Source organism: Nanorana parkeri, unplaced genomic scaffold (genome assembly GCF_000935625.1).
Source record: "Nanorana parkeri isolate BGI_ZX_2015 unplaced genomic scaffold, ASM93562v1 scaffold130, whole genome shotgun sequence".
NCBI classification, from domain to species: domain Eukaryota; kingdom Metazoa; phylum Chordata; class Amphibia; order Anura; family Dicroglossidae; genus Nanorana; species Nanorana parkeri.
The window spans coordinates 404,561-416,444 of NW_017306398.1; positions in this window are offsets into that span (position 1 = coordinate 404,561).

Genomic DNA, 11,884 nt, shown 5'->3' on the forward strand with positions numbered 1-11,884 from the left:
CCCGGAAGGAGGACACAGCGGGGCTCGTATGGACAAGGTAAGTGATGCTACAGTGTAATCCCGTGTGTGGCTCAGGGGGTTACCGCTTTTGGTACTGAAAATTAACCCCGAGCCACGCTTGGGATTACCGCCAGGAAGGTTAAAGGAGAACTATGAGGTGAGTGAAAATCACTCAGCCTCATAGTTCGAGCCGACCTGTGACAATGAAACTGTCACACGTCGGCTCAATACCATCGCTCGCTCACTTCTTGATCCTGTCCCTGCAGAGAGCCGTGGCTGTCGCTCACGGCTCCCTGCAGGGATTCCCCCCTCCCCTGTCCGATCCTCCAGTGCTGACTGGAGGAACGGACGGGGGAGGGGGTGGGCACATCTGGCTCTGCCTCTGTCAATCACGCAGCTGGGTGGATCCAGACATCGGGATCCGTCCCGCCTGCGGCGGTCTCAGTATATAAAGAGCTGTAGCTCGCGGTATACTGAGCTTAGGGTGACGGGAGGACGCTAGTTTATATCCTTCCGTGACACTTAGGAGAACTATGGGGAAAAACACTGACCCCATAGTTCTCCTTTAAGCACCAGAGATTGTTGATCCAGGGAATATCCGATTGCCTTATGGGATCAGGAAGGAATTTTTTCCCCTGTTGGAGCAAATAGAACCGTGCTTTATAGGGGTTTTTGTTTTTTTTTCCCTTCCTCTGGATCACCAGGGGGTAATTGGGGGCATAGCGTTCTGTTTAGGCTTTTCTTGTTTTTTTTTTTTCATATCTCTATGGGTTGAACTCGGTGGACTTTTTTCAACCTGACTGACTATGTAACTAAGAGGCAAAGGATTTGAATTGCTATAGGAGCATAGAGTTATCGCCGAGCTTAGTGAATGAAGCAGAGTCGGGTTCACTTGTATCGAGGAAAATCCTTTTTTTTGGTCATTTTTGATTTCCCTCGCACGTGATTGGATATTAAATGTAAAAATTGAATCACTTCAATCCTATGGGAACATTCAGCCCCTATTTATACTTTTCAGCAATTTGTTTTTACTATGTTTGTGTGTTTTTGCACATTTTTGGGCTTGAGCTAGGGATGCTCTGATACCATTTTTTTTCCAGACTGAGTACGAGTCCCAATACTTTCCATCAATTACTCGCCGATACCGATTACTGATACTTTTTTTTAGTGTCATGTGACAGTTTTTCTAAAACAATACAGACTAAGGAATTCAGGGCAGTGGTGAAGCACCAGGGCCCAGTCAGAACTGCAAACTCTGCACCCCTGGAAGTTTTGCCACTGTCTCCAAGCTGTAGAGGGACCACAAATCCCAGCAATACATCATACAGCATTGCAGAACGGCGCCAGCTATAGAGGACTACAAATCCCATTAGTAAATTATACAGCAATGCAGGATAACATGAATCTACACACATCATATGTCGCTCCAGAATGGGAGCCTGATGTGTCTAGGTTTTCAGGTGGCCTGTCAGGGTCTCAGATGGGCTGTGCAGGGTCTCAGGTGGGCAGTGAGGGGTCTCAGGTGGGCTGTGGGGGTCTCAGGACAGCTGTGTGGGATCTCAGGTGGGCTGTGTGGGGGTTTAGGTGGGCTGTGAGGGGTCTCAGGAGGGCTATGCAGGGTCTCAGGTGCACAGTGCGGGGTTTTCGGTAGGCTGTGCGGGGTCTCAGGTGGACTGTGCGGGGTCTCAGGGGGGTTGTGTGGGGTCTCACCAGGGGTCCGGAGGATTTCAGGGGTGAAGGAGTTCTCCAGTAAGGAGGAGGAGATATGCGGCCGGCGCTGTAAACAGGCATTGGGGTTCACAGGAAGGCTGCCAAGGTCCCCAGCAAGCATGTGACCTCAGGCAGCTGTTCAGTTTAAAGCACCGGTGTCGGGGGAACAGTATCAGCCTGGTGTCTGTGCATCCCTAGCTTGAGCATCTTTGGCTTAGCCGAAGGCTAACTAATTATTGGGGGAGTTAGGAACAAAATTCCATGAAAAATGATCATTATGTACAGTTTTTTTTTTTTTCTTCAAGTCTAGGGATCAAAAAACACAATTTTGTCCCCCAAAAATGTGATTGTTCATATTGAGCGATGTCACTCTTCAAAAACACTCAGTTGCGGCCTTCACCTCGGCTTGAGTATTTTTAGATGATTTTAAAGCTTTTTTTGTGCATTTTGTTTTAGTTTTTTGTGGGATTTTTTTTTCAGTCATTTTCAGGCTTGACCGTTTTTCTTTCCCCCCCCAAAAAAAATATTTTTCATGTTGAGCGTTTGTGCACTTTAAAAAAACATGCGAGAAAACACGCAGGTGGTGGGAATGAGGGCTTACACTTGGGATTGACCATTTTCAGATGATTTTGAGGATATTTTGGTGTGTTTTGCACTTTTTTTCAGGCAAATTCAGGCTTGAGCGTTTTTGTTCTAGCCAATGGTAAGTTAGTTACTAGGAAGAGGAGGAGACGGTTGTTAGGAGCCAACAATTTGCATCGTTGTTCATTTTCACTTTCGTTTTTTCGTGTTTTAGTTTTGGCCAATGGAGAGCAGTATCACCTGTGACATCATACGTCTTCATTACTCTTGTATCTAGTCTCTGGTTCCCCTGTGTGGTGTTGTGGCTTCTTGTGCTATCAGAGCTCCCAGTCCCGAAAAACTTAAAGGAGAACTATGGGGTCAGGGCTTTTCCCCATAGTTCTCCTTAGGGTAACGGGAGGACACAAACTAGCGTCCTCCCGTCACCCTAGGCTCAGTATACCGCGAGCTACAGCTCTCTATATACTGAGACGCCGCAGTCGGAGCGGATCCCGACATCGATTTCCAGATTCACCCAGCTGCGTGACTGACAGCCGGCTCTGCCTATTTAGAGGCGGAGCCAGCTGTACCCGCCCCCTCCCCCGTCCATCCCGCCAGTCAGCGCTGGCAGATCGGAGCGGGGAGGGGGGAATCCAGCCCCTCCCCTGTCACGGCAGAGAGCCGTGACAGGATCGAGAAGTGAGTGAACGCCGGTATGTGTTCGCTCACCTCCTGATCTACTGAGCCGACCTGTGACAGTCTCATTGTCACAGGTCGGCTAGAACTATGAGGTGAGTGAAAAGCACCCCCCCCCCCCCCCCTCATAGTTCTCCTTTAATGCTCCATTTCTTCTCAGGCCCTCTGCTTGACCCGGTTCTTGTACTGGGAATCACTGGGGTTCTTGTGGGCTCTCACCAGGAGGATGAAAGTCTCCACATCCAACATACTCCTGAATCCTCCATTTTGCTGGTACAGCAGTGAGTAGGAGCATCCCTAAGTATCTCACCACCTGAAGCCATAGGTGGAGGGGTTTTGCTGGCAAGCCTCAGGCTGCCTCATTATAGGGATGGCCCTGACAGCATAGACATTGCGATACACCGCAAAGCAACACTGTGCGTTGTTGCCTGCAATCCCTTTTTATGCAGTGGGCCAGAGAGGGATCACTTTGATGCAGTTGGCCAGAGAGGGATCACTTTGATGCAGTTGGCTAGAGAGGGATCACTTTGATGCAGTTGGCCAGAGAGGGATCACTTTGATGCAGTTGGCCAGAGAGGGATCGCTTTGATGCAGTTGGCCAGAGAGGGATCGCTTTGATGCAGTTGGTCAGAAAGGGATCACTTTGATGCAGTTGGCCAGAGAGGGATCACCTTGATGCAGTTGGCAAGAGAGACATCGCTTTGACACATGTGGCCATAGAGGAATCACTTTGATGCAGTTGGCCAGAGAGGGATCACTTTGATGCAGTTGGCCAGAGAGGGATCACTTTGATGCAGTTGGCCAGAGAGGGATCACTTTGATGCAGTTGGCCAGAGAGGAATCACTTTGACACATGTGGCCAGAGAGGAATCACTTTGATGCAGTTGGCCAGAGAGGAATCACTTTGAAAAGGTTGGCCAGAGAGGGATCACTTTGACACTCGTAGCCATAGAGGAATCACTCTGACACAGTTGGCCAGAGAGGGTTCACTTTGATGCAGTTGGCCAGAGAGGAATCACTTTGAAAAGGTTGGCCAGAGAGGGATCACTTTGACACTCGTAGCCATAGAGGAATCACTCTGACACAGTTGGCCAGAGAGGGTTCACTTTGATGCAGTTGGCCAGAGAGGAATCACTTTGAAAAGGTTGGCCAGAGAGGGATCACTTTGACACTCGTAGCCATAGAGGAATCACTCTGACACAGTTGGCCAGAGAGGGTTCACTTTGATGCAGTTGGCCAGAGAGGAATCACTTTGAAAAGGTTGGCCAGAGAGGGATCACTTTGACACTCGTAGCCATAGAGGAATCACTCTGACACAGTTGGCCAGAGAGGGTTCACTTTGATGCAGTTGGCCAGAGAGGAATCACTTTGAAAAGGTTGGCCAGAGAGGGATCACTTTGACACTCGTAGCCATAGAGGAATCACTCTGACACAGTTGGCCAGAGAGGGTTCACTTTGATGCAGTTGGCCAGAGAGGAATCACTTTGAAAAGGTTGGCCAGAGAGGGATCACTTTGACACTCGTAGCCATAGAGGAATCACTCTGACACAGTTGGCCAGAGAGGGTTCACTTTGATGCAGTTGGCCAGAGAGGAATCACTTTGAAAAGGTTGGCCAGAGAGGGATCACTTTGACACTCGTAGCCATAGAGGAATCACTCTGACACAGTTGGCCATAGAGGAATGACTTTGATTCAGTTGGCCAGGGAGGGATCACTCTGACACAGTTGGCCAGAGAGGGATCACTTTGACACATGTGGCCAGAGAGGAATCACTTTGAAAAGGTTGGCCAGAGAGGGATCACTTTGATGCAGTTGGCCAGAGAGGGAAGAGAGGGATCGCTTTGATGCAGTTGGCCTGAGAGGGATCACTTTGACCCTCGTGGCCATAGAGGAATCACTTTGACACATGTGGCCAGAGAGGAATCACTTTGACACATGTGGCCAGAGAGGAATCACTTTGACACATGTGGCCAGAGAGGAATCACTTTGACACATGTGGCCAGAGAGGAATCACTTTGACACATGTGGCCAGAGAGGAATCACTTTGACACATGTGGCCAGAGAGGAATCACTTTGACACATGTGGCCAGAGAGGAATCACTTTGACACATGTGGCCAGAGAGGAATCACTTTGACACATGTGGCCAGAGAGGAATCACTTTGACACATGTGGCCAGAGAGGAATCACTTTGACACATGTGGCCAGAGAGGAATCACTTTGACACATGTGGCCAGAGAGGAATCACTTTGACACATGTGGCCAGAGAGGAATCACTTTGACACATGTGGCCAGAGAGGAATCACTTTGACACATGTGGCCAGAGAGGAATCACTTTGACACATGTGGCCAGAGAGGAATCACTTTGACACATGTGGCCAGAGAGGAATCACTTTGACACATGTGGCCAGAGAGGAATCACTTTGACACATGTGGCCAGAGAGGAATCACTTTGACACATGTGGCCAGAGAGGAATCACTTTGACACATGTGGCCAGAGAGGAATCACTTTGACACATGTGGCCAGAGAGGAATCACTTTGACACATGTGGCCAGAGAGGAATCACTTTGACACATGTGGCCAGAGAGGAATCACTTTGACACATGTGGCCAGAGAGGAATCACTTTGACACATGTGGCCAGAGAGGAATCACTTTGACACATGTGGCCAGAGAGGAATCACTTTGACACATGTGGCCAGAGAGGAATCACTTTGACACATGTGGCCAGAGAGGAATCACTTTGACACATGTGGCCAGAGAGGAATCACTTTGACACATGTGGCCAGAGAGGAATCACTTTGACACATGTGGCCAGAGAGGAATCACTTTGACACATGTGGCCAGAGAGGAATCACTTTGACACATGTGGCCAGAGAGGAATCACTTTGACACATGTGGCCAGAGAGGAATCACTTTGACACATGTGGCCAGAGAGGAATCACTTTGACACATGTGGCCAGAGAGGAATCACTTTGACACATGTGGCCAGAGAGGAATCACTTTGACACATGTGGCCAGAGAGGAATCACTTTGACACATGTGGCCAGAGAGGAATCACTTTGACACATGTGGCCAGAGAGGAATCACTTTGACACATGTGGCCAGAGAGGAATCACTTTGACACATGTGGCCAGAGAGGAATCACTTTGACACATGTGGCCAGAGAGGAATCACTTTGACACATGTGGCCAGAGAGGAATCACTTTGACACATGTGGCCAGAGAGGAATCACTTTGATGCAGTTGGCCAGGGAGGGATCACTCTGACACAGTTGGCCAGCTTTAACACATATTGAAATACATGCAAACCAAGAATCCCTGTTTATATGCAAAAGTGTGCTTGAAATATGTCAGGTTGTATACAAGTGTGCAGAGGAATAATTCAGAATCTCCAGTGCTGATAAAGGTAGAATACCATCACAACGACAGTAATCAATATATCAACAATAAACCACTATTTGCCAAATGGGAACACACCTCATTTTAGACCCAGGGATCCCAACACTGAGTCTCAGCGCATCTCTATACAATGCAGGCAGATCATGACCGGTGGGAGGGGCCAGCAGGGTGCTGTACAAGGCTTCCTAAAAACATCACAGCCCCCTGCTTCATGACTCCTCCCAATAACCTTCATCCCTGATGCAAGCAGTGTGCCGTCTCTTGGGAGGTGTAATGCAAATATTAAATTACCCTGGATGGGTGGATGTCAGTCTGGATTGGAATGAGGGCCAAAGATTAAAGGATATAAATATATATATATACTGTATATATAGCCATGGCTGGGAAAACGAGGTCATGAGGAAATGCAAATATATCATAGATAAATGATTAATCAAAGGTACCATTAAGCATCCATATATAATAGTAGTTTACATATAAAAGATATCTACATGTGAAAAGGTCATTTGTGACGTTAATAAAGAGAAATCATATCAGAGTTTATATAGCGGAAGGCACAACTTTTGCATCTCCTCATGAACGCCATGGAAACCTTTTTGGATCGTATCTTGTTATGATATATTCGGAGATCTTTCATGATTCTCTTCTTGTTTCTACTGCGGCCCTGACGAAGGTGGAGTGTCAGTGCCCCCGAAACGTGTCGGCTGTCCTATGTTTGTCCGTTATGAGCACTAATATTACCAGATTTTAGACTCAGATCTTTGGTCTGGTCCCCTCCTTAGACTTTTTACATGTGGATCTTTTATTCTGGGTCCCCTTGATAAGAGGGTAACCCTGTTTTAGTAGAGAGTGGCCTCCCCGGAGCTACTTCCATCTACGGGAACTTGATTGTGTTTCTACAACCATGAGCTACTGATAGGTCCAACCCAGCACCTTTGACATAGATGTTACATGCAGACCACCCGAGGTAATGCCCCCATGCTGAGCCTCCATAAGTAAAAACACTGGTATCCAATGAATGAAAGGGGCGGGCCAGGGACAGTCAGGCTGGGAAGGAAAGGTCTAGATGATGCTACTAACAACAACATACAAAGCCATCTACAACTCTGCCCCCCACTACATGCCCAACCTCATCTCAAAATATCACCCAAACCGTGCTCTCCTCCCAAGACCTCCTGCCCTCCAGCTATCTCCTCCTATGCTCGCCTCCAGGACTTCTCCAGAGCTTCTCCCATCCTCTGGACCCTCTTACCCCAATCTGTCCACTTATCTCCTACTCTGTCCACCTTTAGGCAATCCTTCAGAACTCAACTGTTCACGGAAGACTGTCCCATCTCCACATAACTGTCCTTTTACTTATTCCATTGACTCATCCCACACAATTATTACCTTTTGTATCACTTGCCCCTCCCTCATGGGCAGGGCCCTCCAGAAATGGGTGGATCTCCCCAACAAGGCTTTACTCCTGGGAGTGTCTAGGCAAGAAGCGGCATATACCCGTGTACCGCCGTCACAGCCATTGGTTACTATGGGGGGGCTGTACACAACATATGTACATCCCGGGCAGGGACATCCCGAGGCCCGCTGTGTTGTCATCACACGTCCGTGTGACATCAACTCGCGTGTGCACAATGATGTCATTGCGCATCCATCTGTTTGATGCCTGCCGGCAGCCATCTTGGTGATGGACGCCGGCAGAGAGAGAGGAGGGGACGTTCACCCGGCAGGATGAGGTATGCCGCCGGTTCCCCTCTTCTATCCTGACACTGTCAGGCTCTCGGTCCATGGCCGAGTGTCTGACTTTTTAGAGGGGGTGACACCAAAATGACTGTCAGTCCTTTTGGTGTCACCCCTGCAATGGTGTCACCTGGGTGCGGGCCAAACCCCCCGCACCCCTCTTGTGATGCCACTGATCCCGGGTGCAGAGATATGAACGCAATTCAGGTTATACAACTTCCCGTCACCACGCGGGAATCACGCCCATCACCGACGATCACGCTGTGGGTGCCATTATTTTCTAAAGGCACCCCTGTCACGCCGGGCGGATCGCGTGTTGTGTATTGCAAAAAAAAAGGTACATGTTCCTTTTTTCTGTGATGTACCCCATTGAAGCCAATGGGGCCGTGCGGCAATCGATGTCTGCAATTGTGCACAACCGCGCGATCCCGGCCCAGATCGCTCAGGTCTGCACCGGCCCTAAATTGGAGCTTTTCTGAAAAATGATACTGTTGCTGTATATTGTGACGTGTCAGGAATTTTTCTAGTGCAAGTCAATGACAGGTCCACTTTAAATGCTGACAAAATGTCTCCGTTATTAGACCCTGGTCACTACTGAACAAAACAAACAGCATGCAAAGTGCAGTAATCCCTGGCAGCCAATCAGAGCCTTTTTCCTGAAGAGTAGCCTGTTGTTGCAGCGGATGGATGCACCGCCTGTGTTATTACATAAAGGATTGTATAAATAACACGATAACATTGGCCTGCGTCACCCCTGATTAGCTCATTGCATAAAAATGTCTTCGCTGATGATTTCTGTCTGGAGCAGTTCCAAGAAAACGTTGTGCAAGCGTCTCTTTTTTTTTAAGGCTCCACCTACGGCACACGTCCGCCTTGTAGATCCAGCTGGACGTTATTGGTTTAAGGGCAAGCAGAGAAATAATTACATACAAAAGATTTCCAGGCTGCCAAATGACATTTATATCACTTGGTAATCTTCATAGTGTTTTGACCACTAGGTGGCGCTGTCTTATTATGGTAAATAAAAAGTGCAGGTATTTTTTTTAACCACTTCAGCTCTCACACACACACCTATAGACCACACCAAGTTTTACATTCCTGCTTTAAACCTGTTTATTTAGCAATCATTTTGAAATGTTTTTTTAACAAATAACACATTTTAGGTTTAACATTTTTTTTATTTCTTTTGCTTGTCAGGTTGCTTAACCCGACATCATATTCAAATCATTGCTCATCAACTCAATCTGCAGATCGAAGAGATGAGCAAGGATTTGAATATGATAGGAATTAATTAGGGCTGAGTAGGGTAAAATGAGACAGAGCAACACACAAAACTAACAATGTTACTTTGTATCTCTCTCTCTTATGTCTGAACAATGTTCACAGATGCCGCAATGACTGCTGTACCTACACAGCAACTTGTGAATACTGGGAAAGGGGGGGCACGTCAGTAGGATAGAGGGAAACGGCACACTATTCACACCCTGTGTACTTCAATTATGTTTTGTTTTTTGAGCATTTGTAGCAGTGGCGTAACAATCACTATAGCGACCGAGGTGGCCGCTATGGGGCCCGGGGCACAGGGGGGACCAGCCAGGACATTCACCCTGATGCCGTGCGGGCCGCCTAGGTCGCTATGGCATTTCAGGCTGCTGGCTGTCACTGGCGGCTGTGAACAGGAACGCGCCGCTATTCACATGTGCAGCGGTGGGTTCCTCCTCACAGCCGCTGCTTAGTCGGTGACAACCAGCAGCTTCGGAGGAGGTGGCTGAGCCCATCATTGTCTGCGATGGAGGAGGCGGGGCCCAGAGATCTAGTAGTGATGGGGAGGTGGGTGATGGGGATGGGCCTAGTGATGGGGAGGTGGGGCCCGGCGATCGAGGAAGTGGGACCCGCAAGCAATCGTGGAGGAGAAGGAGGCGGACAGAGGATCGGAGCAGACAGGTAAGAGGGCTTGAGACCCACCATGCAGAGCCCACCATAGAGAGTCTATGGTGGGCTGTTTGGGTCTCAGGAGGGCTGTTTGGGTTATCAGGTGGGCTTAACTAGAAGTCACAGGGCCCCATACAAAATTTTGCTATGGTGCCCCATGATTTCTAGTTACGCCCCTGATTTGTAGCATACTCGGTGTTCACAACTGCCTAACGCTGATCTTCAAGCAAACAGCTAAATACACATAAGAGGGCTGTTACTTACAAAAAAAGAGTCCTAGGTCTGTCCATCCAAGTCCTGAGATTTACACAGCTCTGCCACACAGGACAGCTAAGTGGATGACATCACATCCCAGGAATGCAAGGATATCCTCTCTGTACCCCCCAGCCTGCTGATTGGACAGCAAAGGGACAGCGGAGGCTGAAGAAATTGGACTTTTCAAAGGGGGTGACAACCAAATGACTATTAGTAATTTGGTGTTACCTGGTGCGGCCTGTACCCCCCTAGTGACCAGTGATGGGCTCGGGCGTGTTCGCAGCTCCACGTGCCGAGCCCGCCAGGAAGCTGACAGCGCCGCAGCGCCAATCACAGGCACTGAGACATATCCCGATCTCTGCAGCTGCGGACCGGGATAATGTCTCAGTACCTGTGATTGGCGCTGCCAGCTTCCTGGCGCGCTCGGCACGTGGAGCTTGCGAACACCCCCGAGCCCATCACTACTAGTGACGCCGCTGTTAGGATGTGAGGACATTGAGGAAGATACCTTCACTATAGGGGAGGGGAAGATATGCTGGAGGGAGCCGCCCGGCTTCGAGGATCATAACTTTGGTTATTTTCCTCCCTAGACCAAAATGAGCACTTAACCCCTGCAGGGGGCCTGCCCCCCGCACTGAAAGAGTTAACCGCTCATTTTGGTCTAGGGAGGAAGATCATGTCTGCCCGGAGTTTATCACTTTATTGGCGTGCCACTAAGCAAAGCGCTGAACTGATTTGTGTCTTTTATATCTGCCCGGAGTTCAGCTGTAAAGTGACGAATCTTAAAAGCCCCCAAAAAGTCCCCTGGCGATCTTCGGCTTTTTCGTATCGTCAAGAGTTAACTTGACAGCATTTCATTTTTTCTTATCAGCTCGCCAATACCTGTCGAGTGAAATCAAAATATCGTAAACTAATTTCACATCCAAAACAACAATAAGATTTACTGCCGGCGATCCCTACCCTACTCCGAAATCACAACACCTCATAAACCAACGGAGGAAATAACAAGGATATCGAAATGTTAACCCGTTACATTGTTATCGGTAACTCTTTGTGACCTGATCCGTTTTGGCTTATTTGTCACTTTTCTTATAATATGTGCTACTTCATGTTAAAGAGGAACTCCAGATGTTTAGAAATCAACCCCTGCAGTGGGGCTACCCCCCCAGCACTACAAGAGTTAACTGCTCTTTTTTTCTATAGGGAAGAAATAGAAGAAATACTCACCCGATCCTCGATCCTGTGGCAGTGACCGCTCACCTCTCTTCTCCTTCTTCTCCAGCTGGGGTATGTCCCTCGGCATCCTCACATCTAATACACTGTATTAGACATGATGACGTCACGGGTGCTCAGAACGCCGGAGCCTGGGGGAGAAGAGGCTGCGGGGACCAGGATCGAGGGTCGGCTGAGTATGTCTTCTTTATTTGGTCCGCTAGAGGAAAAAGAGCAGTTAACCCTTGCAGTGCAGGAAGATGTATAACCCCACTGCAAGGGTTAATCTTTAAAAATCCTGCCGATCCTCTGTAAGAGGAAACGGTATATATTCTAAAATGACACGTAAGCCAGAGTCGATCAGATAAAAAAAAAAAAAGGAT